The sequence below is a fragment of the Xiphias gladius genome, chromosome 2, assembly GCF_016859285.1.
Source record: "Xiphias gladius isolate SHS-SW01 ecotype Sanya breed wild chromosome 2, ASM1685928v1, whole genome shotgun sequence".
In the NCBI taxonomy this organism is placed as follows: domain Eukaryota; kingdom Metazoa; phylum Chordata; class Actinopteri; order Istiophoriformes; family Xiphiidae; genus Xiphias; species Xiphias gladius.
This window is the reverse complement of record NC_053401.1, coordinates 16,252,873-16,278,827: the sequence shown is the minus strand read 5'-3', so window position 1 is coordinate 16,278,827 and position 25,955 is coordinate 16,252,873. Positions and strand designations below refer to the sequence as shown.

At 36.9% G+C, this 25,955-nt stretch overlaps 1 pseudogene; it reads right to left on the bottom strand.

Moving 5' to 3' along the window:
• Positions 1 to 13,635: 13,635 nt before the first annotated feature.
• LOC120803954 overlaps positions 13,636 to 25,955 on the bottom strand; it is a 42,799-nt pseudogene continuing 30,479 nt past the window's right edge.

Here is a 25,955-nt window from a genome sequence, read left to right as displayed (position 1 = left end):
GCAGACCCTTTTGGACTCACTATGTTTAGTATTATTATTATTTGTCTCCATGCAAATGAATTTTTGAGTGACTAAAAAAGCTTGAAAACTCATGAAACTCTCCATGTGTCAGACGTGGTGAAAATAAACATATTTAATGGGTGTTGCGCATGGCTGTGGCAAAATCCCCAATAGTGCCCCCAACAAAATTTCAATGAAGCCATATTCTAAAACCAACAGGAAGTCAGCCATTTTGAATTTACTGTACTTTTTTTGGCACAGTTTTTGCCATCTACAGCTGTTATACTTAGAAATACTCCCCCTTGAGAATTAATCAAATCAACATCAAATTTGGTCAGTCTGAAGACTTTTGCAACATTAAATTGTAAAGATTTTGAGGTTTTGTTGAATGGCATGTCTCTGTGAATTTTGATGTTTCCCCATGAAAGAGGAAGTTGTTGTAACTCAAATATAGATTGTCCAATTTGCCCCAAACTTCATGTTTGTCAAGAGGCCCAGCCTTAAGTAATCTACATGCCCATATTCATTGATAGTCATAGCGCCACCTACTGGCAACAGAAAATCATGTTTTATACTTTGATGTACTCCTCTTAGTGGGTTGACCAGATCCAGCTCAAATGGGCCAGATGTTTCAATTTTTTGTCATGAAAACAGAAACTGTTGTAACTCAAATCCAAATCATCAGACCTTTCCCTAAATTTAACATATTAAATAAGAGTTCCAGCCTGAAGACAACTACAGGCCAATGTTGAATCATAGTAACAGCGCCACCAAATAGCAACAGGTAGTAATTCTTGTGTGACAATCATGATTTTATTTAGATAAAAGTTTATGATCTTGTCTACAGTTGATATACAACAACATAATGCATGTTTGGGGCATGTTCTCTGAAACCACATTCTGGACATAGGGATTGATACAAAATGTCCAATGTGTCATGTCAGCTGCCATGCACTCCACGCAGGAAATAACATCTTACTCATTTGTCTCCAATGGTTGCAAAAGTGCACAGCTGTGTAAACTGGCATCCCACAAGCATTCCTGACGAGGGCCTTTTCAATGCTACTTGCAGCTTCAATTTAATGTTTAATTCTGTGGCCCCTCAAAAATAGCCAAGAATCTGAGGTACTATATATGTCATTAATTTACCACCCAGCAGTGGTAGCATTTACTGTGGCAAGTTAAAAAAAAGAACATTGGCAAACCTGCTTTTTTACAACTTTGCACTGATTGCCAGAGGTAAGGCTTGGGACTTTCATGATCGTCCAGCTCATTGTCATTGAAGGGGTGGGAGTCGTTGCTATTCAGTTCAAAGTGGCTCATGAGATAGTGATTGTACTATGTTATGTTGGACTAGTTTAGTCAATATACAGTAATAATAATAGTATCAAAATTATTCTCAAACCTTCAAAAATTTTATATGCAAGTGAAGTACAAAACCACAGAGACATTTAATCTCCTCTGTGCCCAATATAAATGTTAATTTCCTGACTCTCCATAATTCAAATGCTGGAGAAGTATAATGGATGTGTGGGTGGTAGCTTAAATAGAAACATTAATGTGAACAGATTCAAGACAATGGGACCTTTTAGCAAATTATTCCCACTGTGTAATTAACATGTTTTTAGTAATGATGGCCTCTTAATTGCACGGTCAATCCACAATGAGCTGACAGTGTAATGTGAAAAAATTGTGAAATTTTCCCAAAATACTGCTTTGTGTTTCATAAGCAAAGGTTACTTATATTAACTAATACCTTCAATCACTCTCTATTGTGAATTTCATTCTTCAGTCTGCACTAATTTTAAAAGTTGGTGTCACTCTTTTCATTGTATTAGCTGTCTTTGCAGAGCCAAAACTCAAATGTCAGCTCATACTGTAAAAATTATCTAAAATCTTGTCAAACATTCTCACAACATCCATCAAAAATGAATGCCATTTGATGGAGACCTCCTCTATTCACAGTACATTACAGTCCTGTAAGTGCAGACATTTTTAGCATGTGCATCCCCAGTGGAATTTGATCCTGTAACGCCTGTAGCACTTGTGCCACACCTTATACATGCTATAGATTGTAACAGTTTCCCGAGAGTAATGCTGATGACATGCAGGAAAAAATATTGTAAAAAATAAACTATTTCCATTTGTTTATTTTTTCATAACAAATTAAATGATTTGGAGTGAAGAAATACTATTGACACGATATAAATTTTTACATATAAATAACTGTAACAAGCAGGTTTATGAAAGGTAAAATGTATGGCATACTTACAGTTTTTAAACTGACGTCTTGTTCTGCAGAGCTTTGTACCTTAAAGTACAGAGGAGAAAAGGATAACACAGACAAAAATTCAATTACCCAAAGAATGAAAACATAACATCTAATACATCATGTATTAGTTCTGTAATAGCTGTGAAAAGCTTGACGCTGAATTGGCTGCCTCAGTAAGGTGGGGAACATGTTTCAGCTTTACAGTATGACAGTTTATTATACCCTGCAGGGTTTTGTCATGTTTTTAAGATGTGCTTTCTTTGTAATGTCTCACTTTCCTCATACTTTTTCCTTTAACCCTTAGATATGTGGTGGGTCAAAAATAACCAGGCTAGTCTGTTTTTTTTTTTCAATATTTTTGTGAAAAAAATATTTCAGTGTTTTTTAGTGTAATTTTTAAAAATATTTTATCATTACCCCAATTTTCTATTAGTGGGTCAAAAATGTCCTGTATACATTTCTTATGGAAATTTATAGCAACCTTTCATCCTTATCAGCTATTTTTGTCAGGTATAATGCCTACTCTGAACCAAAACCTAAGCCATCATTGGAATCACCACTCATCCACATTATTTTACACAACAATTTAACAATTGATACATAAAGTATTACATATATATAAAAAAAAAAACTGCTACCACTAAATGAATAGCTATTTTAAATTGCCGCTTACACACAAAATGTTAAGGATTACCATCTTATTCATTCAAATTATCACACTTTATTGCTAACTAACGTAAATGTACTGTAGTTGTTGTGGATGTATTGACACACAACTGTAGCCAGTAAGTAGCCAGTAACTAAGGCACCAGTTTACTTATCAGAACTGCTTCTCATATGGTCAAACAGCTTTGGAAAGCCCCTCCTCCCACATCATTGTGACCAACCATTTCTGTAACTTTCTGAAACCAGCAGTGCAACATCCCCATCCACTACACACTATGTGTAGTGGATGGGGAGTTGTGAGGATTTGAGAACATAAACTGGGTTTGAATATTGCTCTCTAGCTCTCTTTTTTCATTCTTAAAACAGCCATTTCTGAACAGCGGAGTTCAACATTATGAATGTCTTCCAGTAGAATTTCTGAAAATGTATGCCTTCACCCTCACCCCCCTTATCTTTTACCCCCCCCCCCTCTCTGTGAGGGATGGCTTTTTACTTCACCTTGGAATGTAACAAATATATAATTACAAATATTGTGAAGAAGGACATGTTAATTTATTTATTATAGTAGTTTAGAAGTCACTCAATTGAGTGGCAGGGATCAGCCAATCAGTGCCCTTGTTATTGGTTCACCTGCCGTCATACTTGTTTAGATGTCGTTTGCGTGGAAAAGAGAAGGAAAATGCATCGGATGTATACATTGTAAAGAGTTTGTCACCCATAAGCTATTCATGCATATGTGCATTCAGAAACATGTAAGTAGAACTGTGTGCTATATATACATTATGTGCCTCGAGTTTTATATTGGAGGTTTAAATATGTTCAGTTAGAATCAGCTGTATTAGCATAAGGCCCACTTGCTGCATGCTAAAATCTACATCAGTGATGGTAGATCAATAGCTGTTACTGCAGTGGTGTACATATTTGTCCTCTGAATGTCGTTCTTCACATGTTAGAGTTCACATTGATGCCATGATTGTTATTGAAGTGCATTATAATGACAGTGGTTTTAGGCTAATCTGTATGTTGTCTTCGAATACAAGTGATTTTGCTAGTTAGAAACTTACATCCTAGATTAAGTAATATCATAGAGTCATGAGGTATGCTATAACCATTTGAAAGCACTAACACTGTTTAAAAATTACTGTAAGTACTGTTGTTATGCTTGGGTGCAAATGTTTTGGTTCTTGTTTTATTGTAGAACAAACACACCCCTATCTGTTGTTATTAATAAACATCAGGGATGATAACATCCCAACATCTCTGGTTTCTTACCAAACCATCACAGTGGTTACATACTCCCGACCAGCTACATTTACAGTCTGTGCTATCAACCCTTCACTACAAAAATAGTTATATAAATAACTATATTAATAACAAATATATAATTTGCCTAGCAGCATATTTTACAGATAGACTCTTACTATAACACTTGGTAGTTTAATCATATGATGACAGATATACCTTTTTAATAAACCTATTTATTGATAGATAACATACTGTTCATAATTTTACAATCATATATATGTATATATTAATATGCCATTTAAAACATTTTACAATTCTTTGTATTTCTTTACATGTAGTGTTTAGATGGCTGCTAGATACACAGTTGAATACACAGTGATGGGGTTAGATTCAGAATATCAGATGAAGACAACCCAGACTATCACTAACTCATGACAGCGTTTCCTCAAGGAGCTCTCAAGGGAGTATTCCAGGGAACAGAATACAAGATATGACTGGAAGGCTGCCCCCAACTTTCAGCCCAGTTCACTGAAGCAAAGGGGAGGTGTTGGATGCCCAAAGTGCCCAGTCACAGGAGAGAAGCAAACAGGGTCAAGTTAAAAGAATGTCAGATCTGATCAAGAAAAATAATTGTTAAGTAAACAGTTGTGTAAAATGCAACACACCAGTGTGGAATAATAATCCTGTTTTCTTTTAAAATGTTGAAAATGATATTTTACTAATGGAGTGTAGGTGCCAATTACCTATATGCATCTTAAGGGTTAAGCACTCTTAAATTGCAGTGCAGCCTTGTCCTTAACATTGCAATATGACAGTTTTATGACAGTATTATACCAGAATCTGCAACTAGTTAGGTCCAACTTCCACGGCACTAATACTGTAACATGTTTTTTAGAGTCCAAAGGTCATAATCAAAGCACTTGAACATAAGTTAGTAAGCATTTAATAATAAAAGTGCTTGAGACCAAAACAGTAAGAACTTAGGTGAGAGGTTCTACAGAATGGATTTTTCATCGACTAATATGCCTTACTTTAAGGAGTATATTAGAGTCAGTGGAGGAGGCAGACATAGGATGGAATGTGATTCAGTGCAAAGAGCGTGATGTGAGCTATTTGCTGAAAGGATGATTGTTCAGCCCACAATATGATAGGGAGGAATTCTGATGTTATGACTGTAGCTTAGAGCCACATTAACCGGATATTGTCAATATGTAAGACAAGCTTTTCAAAAGCAATTTGACAGAGGGGATTTGGGACTAGGTGGCATGATTATGAGCTCACATGTTACTTAATTAATGTATGCAATAGCAAATACAAAATGTTACAGCTTGTATTTGGTGCCAATTTCATGCTGGGGTGCCGGAAGCAATGTTAGATAATTCAGTTGGATTCACAGGATAAACACAGCACATTACCTTTGAAATTGCCAGTTACATTTCTCTCAAAAATGACGTGAAGGAGCAAACATCTGTGCAGCTTAATTGAGAAGAAAAAGGCACCAATGGTGTAATTTTAAGAAGACTTGAGGCTAAAAATGAAGACATTTGTAAGTGGCTTTTTTTGATCGCCCACTGAAAGACAAGGAATTAATTTTTAAAGCTGACACTTCATTGATGATTTGAGTTTCTCACACAGCTCTTAAACCCAGTTCAATTACACAACCAGGAAATTTACTCAATGAGAAAAAAGAGATGGTCAGGTACTGAAGCTAATGACTGCTATGAATAAAGCAAGATCATTTGCAATCAAACACTAATGATGGCAGCATAATGAAGTATAAAGGAACTCAACAGTATATTAGTCACAGGAAGCTTGCAAGGACACAATTAATTTATGTTCATTTCACCTAAGGCTTCCTGGTTATAACTTCAGCAGTTACCTCCCATCCCCCATACTTTACTCTACAAAGGCGGCAGACTATTGAAGCCGATTGCATGGCAGTGTTAGTCAAATGAGAGTTGTTGTCATCTTCAGATTTTTTGTCAAAACACTATCAAGGCCAAGCAGAGACATCAAAAGTGTGTGGTTGTTAAAAAGTTCAGCAGTGAAAAGAAATATCAAAGCTTTATTCATGCATACTTACAACCAAACGCTGTGAGAAAAAATAACCTGTGTGTTGTTGTCTGCTCCCTTGGCTCCCCTTAGCCTCTTACTCCAGCTTTGTTCATTTATCCCAGGCTATGGTTTCTCCTTAGCCCTTTTGTTTCTGTCTACCAGATGTCCTTGGACTTTTTCCCTGGCTCACTTGCTCACTTGTCCATTTGTAATCACCTGAGTTCCCTGCCCACCTACACACCTGTTTCTAGTTTAATTACCATCCTAGTCAATATTTATTGCTGCTGTGTCACTAGCTCTTTGGTTGAAGTGTACATAGTGGAATTCATTTAGATCAAATATATTTAAAAACATTTTAAGAGCAAATACTGATTTAACAAGGAAAAAGGATAGTGCTGGATTGTATGAAAGGTCATGGCTATAGTTTATTTTGATATTGAGAAAGCGTAAGACGCAATGTGGAGAGAAGGACTAATGATTAAATTGCATAGAATGGGTATTGGCAGAAGGCTGTAAAACTGGGCTTTAGACTCCATGTTAAAGTTGGAGATACTGATTCAGATGATTTTGATATTGTAAAAGGTAATGCTAAGAGCCCTATTCTGTTTGACATGATGATAAATTATATTTTTATGAATGTTGGTGGAGATAATGGGCTGTTTTTTTATACAGATGATGTGGCTATATGGAAGAGAGGGAAAAACATTAGACATGTGACTAATAGTATTCAGATTGCTTATTGAAGGCCTTCGGATTTAAGATGTCAGTTGCAAAGTCATGCTACATATTTTTATATTTTTATGTTTTAGGTTAGATAGGTCAAAGTAGGGAAAGGATAACAGAGTTCAAATATTTTGGGTTATGGTTTGATGAGAAATGTATATGGAGGACTCATGCTAAACTGGTTGAAACAGAAGGTTAAGTACTGAATCTCATGAGATCAGATTCTGGTTATGAGTTGGGAGCAGATAAACAATCACTACTGGATACCTATAGGGCCTTAATACAATCATGTATTGATTATGAGTATATGGTTTATGGATCAGAAGCCAAGAGTGTTCTGAAAAAATTAAAATAAAGTTCAGAGATCATAGACTCAGTATTGGTGCTATTAACACGACTCCTACTAAGCTGACGATTAAACATTATATTTAAGATTTTCAAAGGTGTCACTGTCATATTGGCTTAGGTTTAAGGGCTCTAGAAAGGAACAACCTACAGCAAAGGTTCTGTGTGATTGTTGGGAGTATTCACAACAACAAAAAGGTAAAGGATTTGGTTGGAATATTAATACAGCAGCAGAAGAATATGGTTTAAATGCCCAATGTGGACTTGCAACTGGTGCAGCAGAAGAGCGAATGGATTTAAAAGGAATGTAGATGAAATTGGATATTTGTTTCAAGATTATGTAAAGAGGAATTATAACTATATTCCAGTATTTAATGATGGATCTAAAGATCCAGGGAATGAACATGTAGGAGCCGAAATTTAAAGGTGATGAATATTGGACTATGTTCACCAGGTGGCAAGAAGCATGATTCCAAATTATGCTACCATATCAACTTTATAAAGTGTATAGGACTATTCTTTATTTCTCTAGGGGAGGTGAGGTGATTTTAATATTACTTGCCCTGTTCAGTGATTTTAATCCAGTCTTCAGCACGTATGTGTGTAATTTTTCACCCCATCATCAGAGATAATTACAACATTCTAATTATCTACTGTTTTTCAGTAAACTCTCTGGCAAATAACAGGAGGCTGTTATACTTATATACTCATATACTTTTTATCAGCTTAGTGTGAAATACGACTCTTTTTGTGAAAACAGATAAAGTCAAAAATCATGAATGCAAACATGCTAACACCAACATATAGGTCTTTTTGGTATGTGATGAGGGAAACAATTAAAGCCATGAGGAGATCAAGACCCTGTAAAAGCTCATCAAATGGGCTGTTGTGATGACAGTTAGAGGTATTCTCTTTCGAACCCTGTTCTTAGCCTATATTTTTTTACATTTTGGCAAATTGGCATCATTAAAAGTATCCTAGCTAACAGCAGTTTGTGAAAATGTGATGATTCTCAGGCAAGTTCTGAAGTGGATGAAGTGCAAAGCCGACTTTTGGATGTTTACTTGCGATCGACAGAGATAATGATAAGATAATAATATCCTTGGAAAGTGTAAGTACCACTGAATTATATCAATGTGTGTTTCATGTCTGTGTGTCAAGATGTGACTGAGTTATGACTCAGAAAAGGACTATAATTTTTGAGTCAAATTTACCTCAGGCAGTATCTTTGATTCCCCTTTTGCAAAGTTTAAATTCTCGTTTACAACAGTGAGTTAAATTGGTAGGGACCAAAGGGAAAACCTTTATCCCCCACCTGCCCCCGTAATGTTAAACCCATCCAAATAGGGCTTATGTTAGTGTTCTGTTTACAGCTTGTTGCAGTTAGATTTCAACTATGGTGAGCAATGCACAATATTTACTGTGGTTATAATTGCCAAAATCGGTTAGGGTTGTTAACAGTAGCTAGTTAGCTGAGCTAATTTATATTGCTTTTGAATGTCATTTACCTTTTTTCCCTTTTGGTTGTTGTACTTATTCTTCAATAAGTTGTCTTAAATAACTCTATCTGTTTCCTACCTCTTCAGACTTTTTCTTATACTGCTGTAACATATGAGTTTCCCCTCTGGCGATCAGTAAATTTTATCTTTTCTTATCTGGGGATTGCTTTTCAGAACCTTATGTGCAGTGCATGGTGGAAGGTGCAGGCACTTTTGAGCAAAAGAAGACTAATTTCTTTATTGATATGAATGGAATCAAAGTGATTGTAGTTTAAAAGGATTACACCAGCATTTGTCTTAAGTGCTCACTGCTGTGTACTCTGCAAGTTCCATAGTTCCTGTTAGTCTTGAGGCTTTTCCTGGTTAAACACTACCACAAGATAATAGTTTAGAACAGAAAAAAAAGCAAAGAAGAGAAAGGCCTAATCACTGTTGTGTTAGTCATCGAAAGAGAGAGTGTAAACAGCCATTTATTTGCTGTACATCAACAAATAAATTATTACAATTTCTACAACTAGTACATGTGGTCACAACCCTGCTCACACTGGTTATTCTCATGTAATACTACATGTAAGAAAGCCACAGCAGCCCTAATATATTTACATTCAGCAGACAATTATGGCTACTCTAAAACAGCCAGTTGTAAAGTGCAGCCTCCACCCCCCTCTTCCCTCACTTGGTGAGACAGTAGGGGATGTAAAGCTTTAATACTAAAGGTACAGATGGCAGAAATGTGATGGCCACAGATTCAGATTCTGAAGCTGACCTAGATTCCATAGGAAAGAAGGTGAAAGGAGTGTCTTATCTGCAAAGTAATTTCCTCTGTCTCTGAGGCAGGCGACAACAGCTTTGACCTTAAAATTGTCTGATCCAATATTTCAGTGGGGATGAAGGGTCACAATCTGGGCAGGATGTGAGCTGCAATCCGCATCTTCAACATATTATTAGGCCTTATAATCTGTCCACTTCTGTACACTGGGAATGTATGTGTGTGTGTGTGTGTGTGTGTGTGTGTGTGTGTGTGAGAGAGAGAGAGCTTTGTAAATGTAGTCTGTATTATCACAATCATGTCAGCCAGATGACCTCCAGTAATTGAGATGAATTACTCTGTTTGAAGGAATTTCTATTCAAAGTAAGGATTTAAGAGATGAGTTTAGGATGAAGATTAAGGGCAGTTTAAGGTTAGGATTTGGGTCAAAGGACTAGACAAGGATTAAAGTTTAGGCATCTCATGGGAATATGCCTTATCTGCCTGGCACCAAACTGCAGACAAAGTTAGTAAAAACTAACTGGAGACCAAAAATATAGCTAAAAGGGCAATGGATATTATAAAGTTACACTCAGCAGGTAGCCAGAGGCATGACTCCAATTAATCACTAATGTTGCTCCATATCTGATGGATGTAAATAAGCAAGTTAGATGTATCAACTTTAAAGGTGAAATGTGTCAATGTTGTTTTCACATATTCAATGTTGGGTTTTTGCTGCCCAAAGTGGTCAGATCAGTCATTGCAGGTGTATAGTCAAACTGAAATTTAAGTTACCCTTTTAACTTTTTGTGTCAGGAACTATAACCTATAATGATGTCCAACTATTTTGCTAACTTTCAGTTTTTTAATAGCAAAAAATGCTTTTCAACATGTTTATGGAAATATCGTGTAAGCTTGACTGATAGCTGACCTTGCTCGAGATGTGTCGTAAAATTACCTAGTGCACTACTGACTGCATACATACATTACATACAGTATCTCCTTAATACGTGTTCAGGCAAAAAGCAAATCAAAATTTAGCTGCAGGTCATTGGTTCAAATTTGACTGCTGGACCGTTTGTGCAGTCCATGTTTATTCATCCCAAACATGTACAGATTGTACAGACACTAGTAAGATAGCTAGAAACAGAGGGTCCAACTGTTCTTTCTTTCATTTTCATTAATGAAAGCGATTCATACAGTCCTGGGATAGGCACAGAATTTTTCCCTCAAGTTGAAACATTTTCAGTGTCTTCGGTTGTGTCTTCACCTCAATTTGTGGCTTCCTGTGTAGTGGTGTCTTTCCAAAATTTGCCTAGCATTCTAAAACACAAGGAAAGAACGTTGATACAAGACGTTTTCTTCCACCTTTTTAACAAGTGGCTGTGTACCATTAGCAATTTAAGGTGTCTGTCCCTTTCAACATTTGGGGATGACCCACCATGCTGTTAAGTTTGTATTCCACTCAGAAATTGCTGAAGTCAGCAGTCCCACTAGACATTACGGCATAATAGTAGAAATCAAGGGTCTTGTGCTGCAAATACATGTTGTTCAGCTTGGTATTTATCATTCTCCCGGTGCCTCTGTACTAAATAGTGTTACCCTAGCTACAATGCTAATGTTGCTAGGAGTAGATTTCAGAGACTCAAAAAGTGTTTTTGTACGAAACCTGGTAGCTGAATCTATATGCTGATATTTCACCAAGCGAAGAAACCTATCCATTTGGTCTGTTCTGGTCTGAGGTCAGTTTGTTATAGTTCTGGAAATTCAGAAACACAAATAGGCTCAATTCAAGCAGTGGTTAACAGCGATTGGCGGTGCCCACAAAGGTCAGCGCAGCTCAGGACAAAGTTCAATAAATTGACTATTATTGATTTTTTAAAATTGATTTGTCCATGCCAAACCTGTTTTTCTGCAAACAAAAAGTAATGTGAATATACCATTACTTTTCGTTCAACGGCAGCTAATGAGTCATCAGCAGCTCTTGTGTTCCTCCTAAATTTGAGAAAGGACAGGTCTGGCTAGCATTAGCTCTCTTGTTGGTCCAGAGGTGGTGATGGTAAATGACCAGAATGTTAAAACGCACAGTAACAGATCCTGCACTGTTGTGCTGAGGCGACTGTTATAGTAAATGACTATTTTTTGATCCTGAAGTCATCTGAAAAAATTAACATAAATATAGCCTAATAACAGCACCTGTATTGTGTGACCACAGAGAGGGTTAGAGAAGCAACAAAGCTGCTACACAGCCCCTGCATTATGGGGCTTGTGGCATTACGGGCCACAATGAAACCAGTATTTCTGCCCATTCATTTGTCTGACAACAGGACCAGAAAACTAAACAAATGAGAGCAGTTAAAAAAACAAGTGTATGTGTGTACATTAAAACACAAGTGTTGGTGATGATTGGGAGGACTATCTGCCACACTGGTCAACATGTTGGCTGTCATCAACAGTACTTTGATTTCTGAACTAACGAGGAACAGCAATAGATTTAGCCATTTTTTTCCACTGATTATGGGTTCCAGTGTGGTTGAAGTTCTTTATTGAAATGCCTGAAAACATGTAGTGTTAAACAGCGTTTCCAGATTTAGCTGGCTTAGCGTAGATAACATAGACACCGTGACATATTTTCCATAAGGTTTTCTGTCGTTAGCAGTAAGGTTTTATAAATCATTGATGAAAATTTATAGTGAAAATAATTTTAATTTCACCTATTAGGGAGTGCTACTGGGCGATAGCCTTCATTATTTCCCAGATTCCCTTGCAGGATATGACGGATAGCAGTTTATCAGACCAATGGGAGAGCAGCAGAGAGAATCCCTGCCCTTGGAAAATTTGTCCATTTACTGTAATGACCAAACTCAGAAAAACTGAGAAGCCTAAAGACAAACAGTGAAATGTAAAGAAAAATTTGGAAGTGCAAAGGAAAAACTGTGACTTTCAAACAAAAAATAAGAAATGCAAACAAAAATAAAAAATAATACAAGCTGTGAATTTAGATCCAAATCATATTTCTTTGCATTTCACATATTGCTCTTTGCCTTATTTTTGAATGATAGTAATTTGGGGTTGTAGCTTATGTTGGAAGGTTTACAATTCCACATTTGTTTGTGTTTTAATAAACACAAAATTAAGTCCATAATGGTTAACTGCATGTGTGGCTGCTGAAAATTAAGCAATATAGCAAACAAATTTTAAAGCTCTCACATACAAATATTGTACCAATCAAATTACCAGTACCAACATTGTCAGTCTGAACCAAAAATGTACGCCCCCTGGAGAACACTAAAGTAGGAGGTGCAGCCACTGGTCAAAAAAAAATAAAACTTAATTTTTTTCTTTTTGGTAATTACAATTCTGAGTGAGCAGACACAAATCAAAACAAACACTAAGGATATATGTACTGATTTTTCTTTTTAGAAATTTAGTTGGACTTTAAAGGAATGTCAAAGAATGACTCTAGCAAGTGACAGACTGCAAGTATAGTGGATCCTTATGTGAGAAGAAACAGCCTCAAGAAAAAGAAAGGAGAAATTGTAATGAGACAGATTGAGAAAGAGTAAAACTGAGGAAGGAAGAGATGGATTTATCAGCTGTGTTGCCCTGGTAACCACAGCCAGGAAACAGCAGGACTGTTTTATTTTCATTTTTTCTTTTTTTTTCTTGGCGTTTGCAGGGATAATCCTGGATGTGACATCAGGGCCTCACTGTCTAATGCTTGTGTGTGACAACAATCTGCCAGACAGCTACAAGCAGCAGTCATAATCTGAAATATGGAACAAGGCAGCTGGTGCCTTGACATTTAAAGGAGTCGGGTTTCTGGCACGTGGTGTGAGCCCACTGTACGGCTTGCAGGGTACGAAGGGCAGAAAACGTGCTGGACGCCTGGCTTTCTGTCTGTTCTGTTTAAACTGCTGATGGATGCAAATACTCCATTTGAGGAGGGATTTGTGTAGAAAAATACCTGTGTACAGACACATTTGAGCTACAAGAGAGCGAATTACAATATGTGTGTTTGATATGAAGCTAGAGTAGACAACTTGGACATTGGACGCTTCAGATGCTAATACTTTTATTTTTAATATGGTATAACTCTCTACAAAACAATTGCCACTTGTCGCTGGAAAATGGCGAGAGCGTTCAGAGTGAACTGAAACATTAAAGTTGTAGAACTGTAAAGCTGTAAAATGAACACAATGAGCTAAAGGATGCTAAAATGCTCTGTAGAGCTGAGGGTAGTTGTATTGCAGTCCATGCTCACAGATTTGCTAATGACTTCTTTCTTCAGAGAACAAGGAATGGAGCAAATTTACAAACAGTGCATGGACTGCAAATTCAAGAGCACAGTTTATAAACCTCCATAAGGCCCAAATGGCAACATGAGGTATCTGAATATATTGTTTAACTCTGATTTAATCACAGTATCACCTGTGTTGTTCCTACTCTTCAACAGGACAAAAAACAAAAAAACAGTAAAAAGGTGAGGGGGTCCGTCCATTCCACAAAAAAACACCATCAGTTTCCAATGGTGGAAAATGTCTATATCCCTTCTTTCTTTTACACTGCATATTCACTGTCCTGCCAAAACTCAGTTCAACTACACCAATTTTTCAGTGTCAAGCTGACAAAATGCGGGATATGAGGGAATTTTACATATTATCCTCTGACAGCCTTATGTAACTCCTAGGCGTGTGTGAGGAATAATCCTCTCAGAGAGGAGAAGAGTTACCTTAATAGGAAACAAAACACAGTTTGTACTTGTGGAAACATTAATCGAGGCTCGGCTATAGGAAAAAAAAAAAATTCACAGTATATTTTTAACATCTTTTGCTTAATGAAAACTGAAAGCTTTTGGTGCAGACACACTCACAAATGTGCTACCTATAAAATTTCACAACATCTCCAAAAAGCTTGGAGCCATTAGGCCTGGGCAGCGATCTCTTCTTCAGACACCTGGGAGACTGAGAGGCTGGCATTGACGTAACCCATCATACACCTGACGATCAAACAAAAAATAATTTTATCCAGCACTTACAGTATCTAAAAACATTAGATATCAGTATAACAAAAAAACAGAGAAAAAAACAAACAAAAAAATAACATTCCTACACAAAGAAACATGAACTAAACTAAACAAATGAACTGTTAGATTATCACTCACCCCTCTCCTGCTCGGCCTTGACCAGCACAGGGTCCAAACAAGGCGAGGGATGAAGTCTGAGGTAACAGCAATGCCTTACCAGATCCCTGCCACATACACATGTATTCAATTTTACGACAAAGTCATATAAACCAGTAAAACAATCTTTTCTGACTGGGAAAAAACTATAACATAAATGTACCATATTTCATTTAACTATGTCTCTGGCTTGAGATGGCAGAGGTCGCTGCCACTCTGTGACAAACTTGCAAGTCTAAACGAATCTCAATGATGCTGTTGAGCAACACCTAGAGAGGGGCCAAAGGGAAAGCTGCCACAGAGATGGTGGTGAGGCCGAACCTAAAACTGAAAACAATACAAGCACCAAAATCCTTCAGTACCAGTTCCTTCAGGTGTACATCGTGGGTAACGTGTTAGCCAACAGTTGCGTATTAACACATCCAGCAGATATGGAGCCACATTAGTATTCATTTTGAGTGTTTTTGCCTATCTGACAAATTAAAATCCAATATACTCTTCTTTTAGCTCTGTTATGGGCTCTGCTAACTCCTGAGGGAAATAGCTGGCTCTATTAACTGCTAAATGCTCTGCTATGTTCACCAGCTAGTTGATAACTTTGTTTGTCTGTTGTTTGGTGCTGGAAAGGTAGTGTACATTAGTTTTATCAGAGCTTTTTCACTGAAAATAGCTGCCTTCTTCTGCCAAAAATGAAGCTGATGAGGGAATTAAAACAGTAAAGTTCAGGGCTCAAAAACCACAAAAATGAGCTGGAGCGCTGAAAAGGAACTGCAGAGTTGGATGATTATTCTCTCTGGATTTGTCATTACAAACGATCCCCATCACATCATACCATAATTTCTTTCCTTGTTCACTTAAAAATATTGAATACGATGAAATATTATAAATATTATAAATGAATATATAATAAATATATATTGAAATATTAATAGACAGTGGTGAGCAGGTGGAAAAGCCTGAATTCAATTCACTGCAAATCAGTGTCACCATTATATAACACAGACTGCAGCTGCTCAGTCACCAAATTAAAAAATGTATTATTGTTGAAAAATTGTATTATAGAAGATTAAATTGTAGCATGCATTTGGGATAACCTTAAAAATATAAACCTGATATTAAAGGTTGTGGCACTAACATGAGTAAGGTTTTTATCAGTACTAAACATGTACAGAACCTGTATGTATTGCGCTTGAGGTGCAACATACTCATCTCCAAGTATTCATCAAAGTGTATGCATTCACTGGATGCAGGTTGTAATCCCTCTCCCACTGTGGGAAACTGACCTTTGCATTCTGTCCATTCCTTTTCTTCCGCCTCCGCCACATCCACCAGTTCTGGATCAACCTAAAAAAACAACAGAGCAAACATACAGCAGAAATGGCAGAAACCATTGATTTCGTATGGAAACAAGCAGAGTGTTGCTATGGCGGGACCTTCTGCCATCTGCAACCAGTGCCAAGCCATACGAGGGTCTGAAGGAAGAGAATGCAGTCGCAGCCATCAAAAGCACCAGACCATTGTGTTAAAATTGAAAAATACTAAGTAGAAGGTTAGCAAAAACAGCGTAAACTCCTGTAAATGATGAATCTCAATCAGTATATTTTTGAAAATTTGCATGGTTTCATACACTCCCACTCAAGGACAGGGGCTGTGGGAGGTGGACTGTCCACCTCTGATTGGAGGGCATAATCATTTTTTAAACAAATTTCATGTTGTAAATAAGTCTCAAATGGCTGACTCTTTGTAAGCATTGGCCTTGCAAGGTTCAGGATAATTCAAAACAGTAGATAGTGTGTTGAGCCATTTTCAACCCATGAAATGCAGATTTTTACAACTTTGGTAATAAATGTCAATATCAACATCAGCACTGATGTGTATCATCAAAGTACAGTCATATCATTTAGTTTATACCTCAAAAAACATGTTAAGGTGTGCAGTACCTCTTTAAATAAATATTCTCAAATTTGGGTGCCCTTTTCTTGATAAAACGCTCTACCCACACAGGTGTTTTCAATTACTCTTGCTGATTAGACCTCTAGTCAGGTTGTAGCCAAGTGGAGCTATGCCTGGAATCACATAATTAATGTCCAAACTCAATGAGAATGCTACCAGGGTAAGTTGTCCTACCCTGACAGGTGCAAGAAAACAGGAAAGATGTCTGCCGAGCTCAGTCTGCACACACCCACACAGTCTTGAGAAGAGATCTAATCAAGCAACATAAGTGAAAACATCTGTGTGGGTGAACTGTGGGTGCATAGAGGCTACAAGGAGTTTATATGGAAACTATCACTAAGCTTCTATATTTCAGCCAAATAACCACATTCTCTCGATGTGTCCAAATCCCATACCACATTGTATACAGTACAGTTTGTGCCATGTGCTAAACTTTGTAGTATTCTTCAACACTTTTGGTGTTGGTGTATAACAAATAAACATAATTTACCATTTTATACTCACAAGAAATCAATCAAATCAATCAAAACAGAGAGCATAATGTTCACACTGGAAAAGTGACAAAACTAGGTATACCTAGAAAGTCAGTATGCAAACTAAAAAATGCTTGATTTTTGAGTGTGCTGTTGACGTACACTATTGAAGGAGGAAATGGAAATGGAGAAAGCCACATATAGCTGAAAAAGGTCCAGAAAGATATATTTAAAAAAAAAAACCCAACACATATTTATAAAATCTCTGAAAAAACGTTTAGAAATCTTTTTCTTAAGTGTAATTGGCAGGAGCTTTCCAAAGTTGCAGTGTGATTGACATACAACGGTCCACATAATGTACTGTATCATTTCCTGTACGCATAAATGTATAAGTATGTTAATTTCTTGTATATTACCTCAAAAACAGTTTACTATAATGATTAGTATATAGTACATATGGAGTACAGTTAGTATGTAAAATTTCCATTTTATGGAATGGGTCACAGTGTTTTAAATTTTTGAAGCTGTGAGCAACTCTCCCATCCATTTCCTTTGTGCACTGCATTGTGGAACAATAGTGTACGACAATAGGACACTCAAAACAAGTGTTTTTTATTATGCATACTGAGTATACTTATTCAGTGTGAACACATTACATACACAAAGCCTGCTAGGAATTAGTATATAGTAGGAATGTGCGACATACTTTGTCTGTAGGGCTCAATAAACATCAGTGTGCTGGTAATCTATTGTTTTTCCTTTGCATATTTTATATTCCTTTTCATTTGCATTTTTTTTATTTTCCATAGGATTTTATAGTGTATCATGTATTTAATCAGTGTTTCAAATGGTATGGTTTTATAACCCTGAATAAGGCTTCTTGAAATATTTTTACTACTTTGTTTTGTTGTAACATTAATCTATGACCTTATACTGACAATGTTTTTGTGCACATGGAATAAATTGATTGTTTTTGCATCTGAAGAGCCTTGTCTACTTTTGTTGTCAGTGTGTGGGCATTTTTTTGTGATATAGCTTTTCAGCACAGAAGTACCTTACATGGGCAAGTTTGCAAAGCAAGCTAATTTACATTAAAGCCACAGCACATGCCTATACTGTAACACAAATTTATATTCAGTGGGTTTTTTTTGTAAGCAAGAACACCTTTCAAACATATCCCTGAAGCTTTTAGTAGCTTTGCAAATGCTCATTCAAGGTCCTAAACCCTCCAAGCACAATCATGATTCTGCTTGGCTACAAAAGACTGACCGAGGCTCCACTTGTACTGTACATGTCACATTACAGAGAATTTTTCCATTTGTATACCTGCAGCTGGGGCAACAAGTGGGAGCACATCAGCTCAGCATCTGAAAGTGTCAGCTCAAGCCCTTTGTCCCTTTAGACCCCTTCAGTGTGTTATTTTCCCGCATGTTCCCATTAGTACTGCTGGCAGTAATGCTTACTACTGATGGGGGTTAAGTGCCCGGTGGTTGGGCCTACTGTAATAGATTAATATCCAATTTAGAAATACTCGGCTCTATAATGCTTTGCTGTTATTGTCCCATGGGAATGCAAAATAATTACTTACTTCTTCCAGTTTCCAGTAATTAATGAGGGATAGATAGGCACTAGGCTGACCTGTAAATCTGTCAACCAAGGATAAAATAACAATTTTTAAAATAAAGTCAGTTTTTCCTATTTCAAGTGGTAGGTGGACTATTAATGGAATTTTCAATAGAAAACAAAAAGCATCTGTCTGGTATCTGTGTCCAGTCTTACTAAGATAACACACACAATTACATTTCTGTTTCATCCAAAGAGCTCATTGAGTTTTGTCAGTGAATTTATTTTTGAAGGAAACAGCTTTTCACTTAAACTCATCTTGACTATGACAGGATACCCACCAAAACAAAATTATTCTATCATCATGCACTCTACATGTATCTCTCTCCTGTAGTAAAGCCTCCCTATTGGGCGTGGGGGTAAGCTGTAAAAAATATTTTTTATGTTGTCCACACTGTATTAAAATCCCTTCATGGCCTTGCTCATGATACTCTCATTCAATTTCCCAAACAGATCACTGTCTCGCTTACATTAACTGTTCCTTGCACCAGGATAAAAATCCTAAAGTGAGGCTAGACCTAATTTATACACCTGCTCAAACTCTCAACCTCCCTTAAAATTTGAAGATTATGCACTTTTGTCAACTTTTGAAAGAAAATCTAAGAGCTTTTACCTAGGATCTCATGGTATTCCTCCCCTCTCCTCTTTACTGTTATTTATCATTTTTAAAAATTTGTTATTAAATATCTTTTATCTGTCTTTTCTCTTACTTCAGTTTTTAATGTTTCTGCTTTCATCACCTGTCTTTCACTGCATTTATTTTTCATCTTTTTTACTGAGCAAATTGTATTACATTTGAATGAAATAGCCTATATTATTGTTATCATTATTATTTTGATAATCTATTGTTATTGCAATAAAACTGAAATTTACAATGTAAACATTCCCCCTCAGCATTGGCATCTGTTTTACTCTATATGTGTGTTCAGCATGACTTTCTCACCTTCCCAAAAAGAAGGCGATGTAGAAAATTGAACTGTTGAGGTTGACAAAATGAAAACAGAACATCTTGAGAGTAAAGCTGCTCCTACTCTGATTCTGTCCTTGGCTGCTCTGTGGATGTACAGAGAGAGAAGGAAGGAACAGTGAGATAAACTAATAAAATGAGATATACTTCACAATTCTTTCACCTGTTCCACACATGCATGCAGACCTTACATACGTAGAGTAATGTGACCAATGGGACTACCACATATTCTACTGAGATTAGTTTGGATGACAATTACAGCTGATTGGTGAAAATGAGTTGGACCAAAGTCATCTGACCCCAATATTGTTTTCAATACTGAGCCAACACCAATGTAATGTAATTACAGTGATAATTAATTCTGCATTAAAAACACGTCAAGAATACTAGATCTGCTGGTGTGGTCAACTTACCTAAATTAGTGAGAAGAAGAGCAACTTTTTCATAGAGCTATAAAAAAATACAAGGTTGGAGGCCATTAGTAAGGGAGGAAGTTAAATCTATTATAAATTTATTGTCGCTTAACAGCCGAGTTACTTGTATTTTGTATTTTTGTATCTTGGTTGTGATGTGTTGTGATTATCACCGCCTGGAATTCAATAGTTGCTCAACCTTTTTATGTCCGACTTCATCTCCGCAATGCCACTGTTGATGGACAGCAAAAAACTATCCACATTGAGGAGCATAATGCAGAAGTTGATGCCGACTGCTGTGTCCGTGGTCACCACCAGAGAGTTGTTCCTGATGAGAGTCCAGCCAAAGGGAGCAAAGGCGCTGACGGTGATCCCATGGTAAATGACGATGACAAACACAGTGGTAACACCAGTATCTGTGACATCATAGTGACATGCAAAAATGATTATTACTGCAAATAGCAATAAATATCATATTTACATTTCACTTACACCATAAAAATTACATACAGATGGAACAATATAAAATACTGTAGGTAGATAACCAGAGCATAAAAATGTAAAACACATTCTTTTATATACTTTATTTAACCAGGTAAAAGTCTCATTGGGCTTTAAAATCTCTTACAAGAGTGACCCAGCCAAGAAAGCAGCATGTATATTTTTACAAGAATAAACACAAATAATACAAACAGAAAAACACACTACAAATGAGTGAACAAAATATCAACTGGATAATGCATACAGAAGTATTTGGACAGTGACACAATTTTTGTAATTTTGCCTCTGTACACTACCACAGTGGATTTTAAAAAAAGGCACCAGGATGTGATTTGAAGTGTAGCTTACAGCTGTGATTCAATTTTAACAAAATTATCACCTTAACCGTTTAGGAATTACAGCAGAGTCCCTCACTTCCAGAGGTTCAAAAGTAATTGGACAAGCCAACATAATAGTAAATACAAGGATCATTTTTAATAGGGTGAAAATCCCTTGCAGTCAATGACTGCCTGAAGTCTTGAACCCATGGACATCCTAATTTCTCCCTTGAGATGATTTGCCAGGCTGTTACTGTTACTGTTTGCTTCTTGTTTTTATGGGTCTTTTTGCCCTCAATTACTTCTTCAGTAAGTGAAAAGCATGCTCAATTGGGTTTGGGGTCAGGTGACTGACTTGACCATTGAAGAATATTCCATGTCTTTGCCTTGAGAAGTTCTTGAGTTGCTTTTGCAGTATGTTTTGGGTCATTATCCATCTGTACTGTGAAGCACCATCCTTCAGTTTAGCAGCATTTGGCTGAATCTGAGCAGATAGTATAGCCCTATATACTTGAGAATTCATCCTGCTTTTTCTCTCAGCAGTCACATCTTCAGTAATCACCAATGACCCAGTACTACTGGCAGCCCATGCCATAACACTGCCTCCACCATGTTTGACAGGTGATGTGGTATGCTTTGGATCATGAGCTGTTCCTTTCCTTTTCCACACTCTTCTCCTCCCATCATTCTGGTACAAGTTAATCTTGGTTTCATCTGTCCAGAGAATCTTGTTCCAGAACTGGGCAAGCTTTTTTAGATGTTTACTGGCAAAGTCCAATCTGGCCTTTCTGTTCTTACTCACCAGTGGTTTGCTCCTTGTACTAACCTCTGTATTAACGTTCATGGAGGCATCTCTTGACTGTAGACTCTGACAATGATATGCCTGCCTACTCAAGAGTGTTTTTGACCTAGCTAGATGTTGTGAATGGGGTTTTTTCTTCACCAAAGATAGAAGTCTGTGATTATCCACTTTAGTTGTCTTTTGTGGTCTTCCAGGCCTTTTGGTGTTGCTGAGCTCGCCAGTGCATTCCTTCTTTTTAAGAATGTACCAAATTTTTGGTTTGGCCCCTCCAAAAGTTTCTGCCATCTGTCTGATAGGTTTGTTTTGTTTTTTCAGCCTAATGATGGCCCCCTTCATTTGCATCGATACCTCTCTGGACTTCATACTGAGAGTTCCCATTAACAGCTACCAAATGCAAATTCAACACTCGGAATCAATTCTACACCTTTTATCTACTTAATTTGTCACGAAATAATGAGGGAAAGGCCACACCTGGCCACTAAACTGATTATCAGTCAACTGTACAATTACTTTTGAACCTCTTAAAATGAGGAACTATGTATAAAAATGGCTGTAATTCCTAAATGGTAATTCCTAAATGTGATATGTTTGTTAAACCCCATGAATTAAAGCTACAAGTCTACACTCTAATCACATCTTAATGGTTTTTTTTTTCAAATCCATTGTGGTAGTGTACAAATGCAAAATTGCAAAAATTGCGTCACTGTCTAAATACTTGTACCTAACTGTATATGTGGGCTACATGCACTACAAGGTCAGGGACAGAGATCCAGTTATGATGCGTAAACAGGAAAAAAATTCTCTGAAACAATTTCAGTGAAAAAGTATGAGTAACTACATTGACCAAGAGTATTGCTTTATCGGTTCTTTAATATTGACTTAAATTCCCCATAAACATCAGCTTTGACAATTTTCGGTCCTTCTGGACAATATTCCAGGAAGAAGGGGCAGTCTAATTAAAAGCTTTTTTGCCTAATTCTGTTCTAACTCTGGGGACAAACATTTGTAGAATATTGTGAGAGCACAGGCTGTATTGATTTTGGTTCTTACATATGTATTTACACAGATATGAAGGAGAGATTTATAAAGGGCGAGATTTATATTGGCAAAAGCGAACCAACGCAAAAGTTTGCGGACGTACAGAGATGGCCACTTAAGCAGCAACATACAGTGGTGTATGCTGCTGCTAAAGGGCCAATTTCCATAGCCAATTATAAATCGTAAAGCGCAATAGTATACAGTATCCATCTTTTTTCCTAGCCCGTAGGGACTGAACAACATCAAAGGCAAAATCAATGTGTGGGACTGTGGAAGAAATGATAGACTCCACTAGTGAAATACACTCTCAAAAAAACAGAATTAAGCCCTGGCATAAGTCTTGAGTATTTAAATCATATGTAGACACCAATCAATTAGCTTCATTATATGGGCATCGACTTTGTTAATTTTCCATGAAATTATTACTTAAAAAGGAACAGGGACAAGCTTTTTAAGTTCAATAATTTATCATTTTCTCATTAATTACTTGGTATAATACATTCTCCAATTGTAAAATAATTTCATAATATCACTTTTCATGACAGTGGAGTCTTCAGTTCTTGCTACCTACCATCAGCCTCACTAAACTGCCAGCAAACTATCTTCAGTTGGCCAGAGTGACCTCAGAAAAACACTGCAGAGGGAAATTAACCAACTAGCTGTTTCCGTTAACACTGGCTCTTCTCTTTGATTCTTACTGATTATTTAAACTAAAAAGTTAGCCCAGCTAGCTAGTTAGCCAACTAGCAGCTAGCATGTGCAGCCTTGTTAAGCTACTGGTAAATAAAAGAGAGATTAGTTACTGTTTCTGTGCTTACTTGCAGCAGGTTCTTGTTGGTTGATTCCGAATTTCTCTTGCATTGCTCTTCTCCTATCTAACAAAAGCTAACTGGCTAAAATGAACCTACTTATCTTAGAGGGGGAGGGTCCATGTGATGGCTGAAAGTTGAGGAGGAAGGGAGAGAGTGCTGCAGGGATGAGGCATTTTTGTAGGCCAGTGGCCAATAGGATTTTTCCATTGGCTATGGATTAATGCAGAAAAACTCTTTGAGTAAACAAAAGTTTATGATACTTACACGTTTTGTTCAGCAAGATAATCTTCACAAATGAACACCACTTTTATGATTTTTGAAGCCTAAATACAATGGCCCGACGTAAAACGCCAATTTTAGGCTATAAATGATCAAGCCCACGGTTGCATGACTTCAGCGTCACCACCACTATACTTCCAACTTGTAATTTGGTTTAGCGTGCTTACCTCTTCTACAAAAGCATCTCCTCTTAGAAAGTTAGCCATAGTTTGCTAGAGTGCCAGTCAGCTGTAAAAGCTGACTGGTGAGTAGATCGGTTTTCTTTGTTTGGTGTGATGACGTTTAATGTCCCCAACAACCTCTGTAGTCTAATTTAGCTTCTTGTTAACTTCCTTTTTTAAGACATGTAAAAGCTTTGGCATTTCAGGCATCCAATCAAAAAACCATTCAAATAACCCATCGACTTCAGGACGAGGGAACCAGGAGTGCAAAAATGCTAACTTATTTCTGGCTTTTAGAACTCATTCCTGGAGCACTCTATTAGTGAGAACTCTGTGATCATGAAGTGACATGAAACAAAAGCGACATTACAAATTTATTTATATTTCACAATTTTTTGTTCATTTATATATTTTAATTTATTTATATTTTTATTATCTATGTAATAATGAACACTTTGGGATTCCATATTCATCAGCATTTTTTTGTGCTAAATATTGTGCTTAGCATATAGTTAACTCTGCTTCATTATGTTATAAAAAACACAGGTTTGGCTGCAATACTGTTGCAATACTGAGAAAAGGGATTTTCCCAAAATATAGACAGTATGCAAGAAAATATTTCAGCTGGGTATTTTTTGGCACATTTTAAAGGAGTTAGCATTCAGATTTGCATCTTCAAGTTGACCAATTAACCCATTGTCAATGACACCACTACTTTATAATTAAGCTACATTTGAACTGTACAGGAAGCAATCTTTATATCGAGAAGCTTTTGATGGGACAAACAAAAACTGTAATCAAAGAGGTCACTATCGTCTTGTCTCCTTTTCTGTACAAAGCAGACTGAGACTATGAGTCACTTTAACACCCACAAACAGCAGCCTTTCAAAGAACACTGTAGTTTATTTGAGGGTGTTGATGATGTGAAGAGGATGAAGGAGACTCCGCTGACACTGTCTTGATTGCATATAAAGGTTTATTACAAAGAAGAACAGCATCAAGTCAAGCATCTGCAGATCTGCTTGTGAGAGGGTGTGAAGCCAATGAACCACTCTGAAAATCAGTCTTGACTACCGACTCTTAAATAAGGCAGTTGTTTTCCTAAAAACTGTCACTAACGTATGGTTTCGATCACAAAGCATAAACTTCCTTTCCCAAACTGTGAGGCACCCTCTGAGGACCTTTGACCTAGGGCCTCTATAAACACAGCTCTACATATATAAACATACACCTCAACACATTTAGTAGTTTGAGTATGAATGCTAGACAAGGGTTGAAGGTTGATATGTAACACGGGCAGGAACATTATAAACTCACCAAAATTTCTGACACAACCAAATTACACTGACAACTGTTTAGGGGTTTGAGCTTGTAAGAGCCTTCATTGCAAAAGTGTTACAACTGTGCATTTTCAGTGAGTCATAAAAATATTTAAGACAGACTCATGGTGCAGGCCCTCAGTACAACAATCCCACCTATTTAAATTTATGCCTGTAAACTGAAAAAAGTCTTGAGTAGGCAAAGATTTCTCAAGGGCTGCTGCAAAGGCAGAAATACTGTCATTGTTTGAGCTGAAAATCTTTGGGAGAAGTCAAAGATTCAAAGAGCAAAAAGTTAGCTAAATTAAGCTGCAAATAAAGAATTTTGGATAGAGATATAAATGGCAGAAACGTTGTCTTTTCACTCTTTAATAATTCTTGTCATGACATTCATTATACTTGGAAGGGGACTGACCAAACAGTGCTGGTCACAATACTCCTTACTCCTTATAAGGCTCAATACTCTATTCTCTAAATTTCTGGTAAGATCTTCATGGTAACACTCCCTGAGTTGGTGATTTTCTTTAAGGCTGTATTAACTGATCCGTAGGCCAGCGGAACA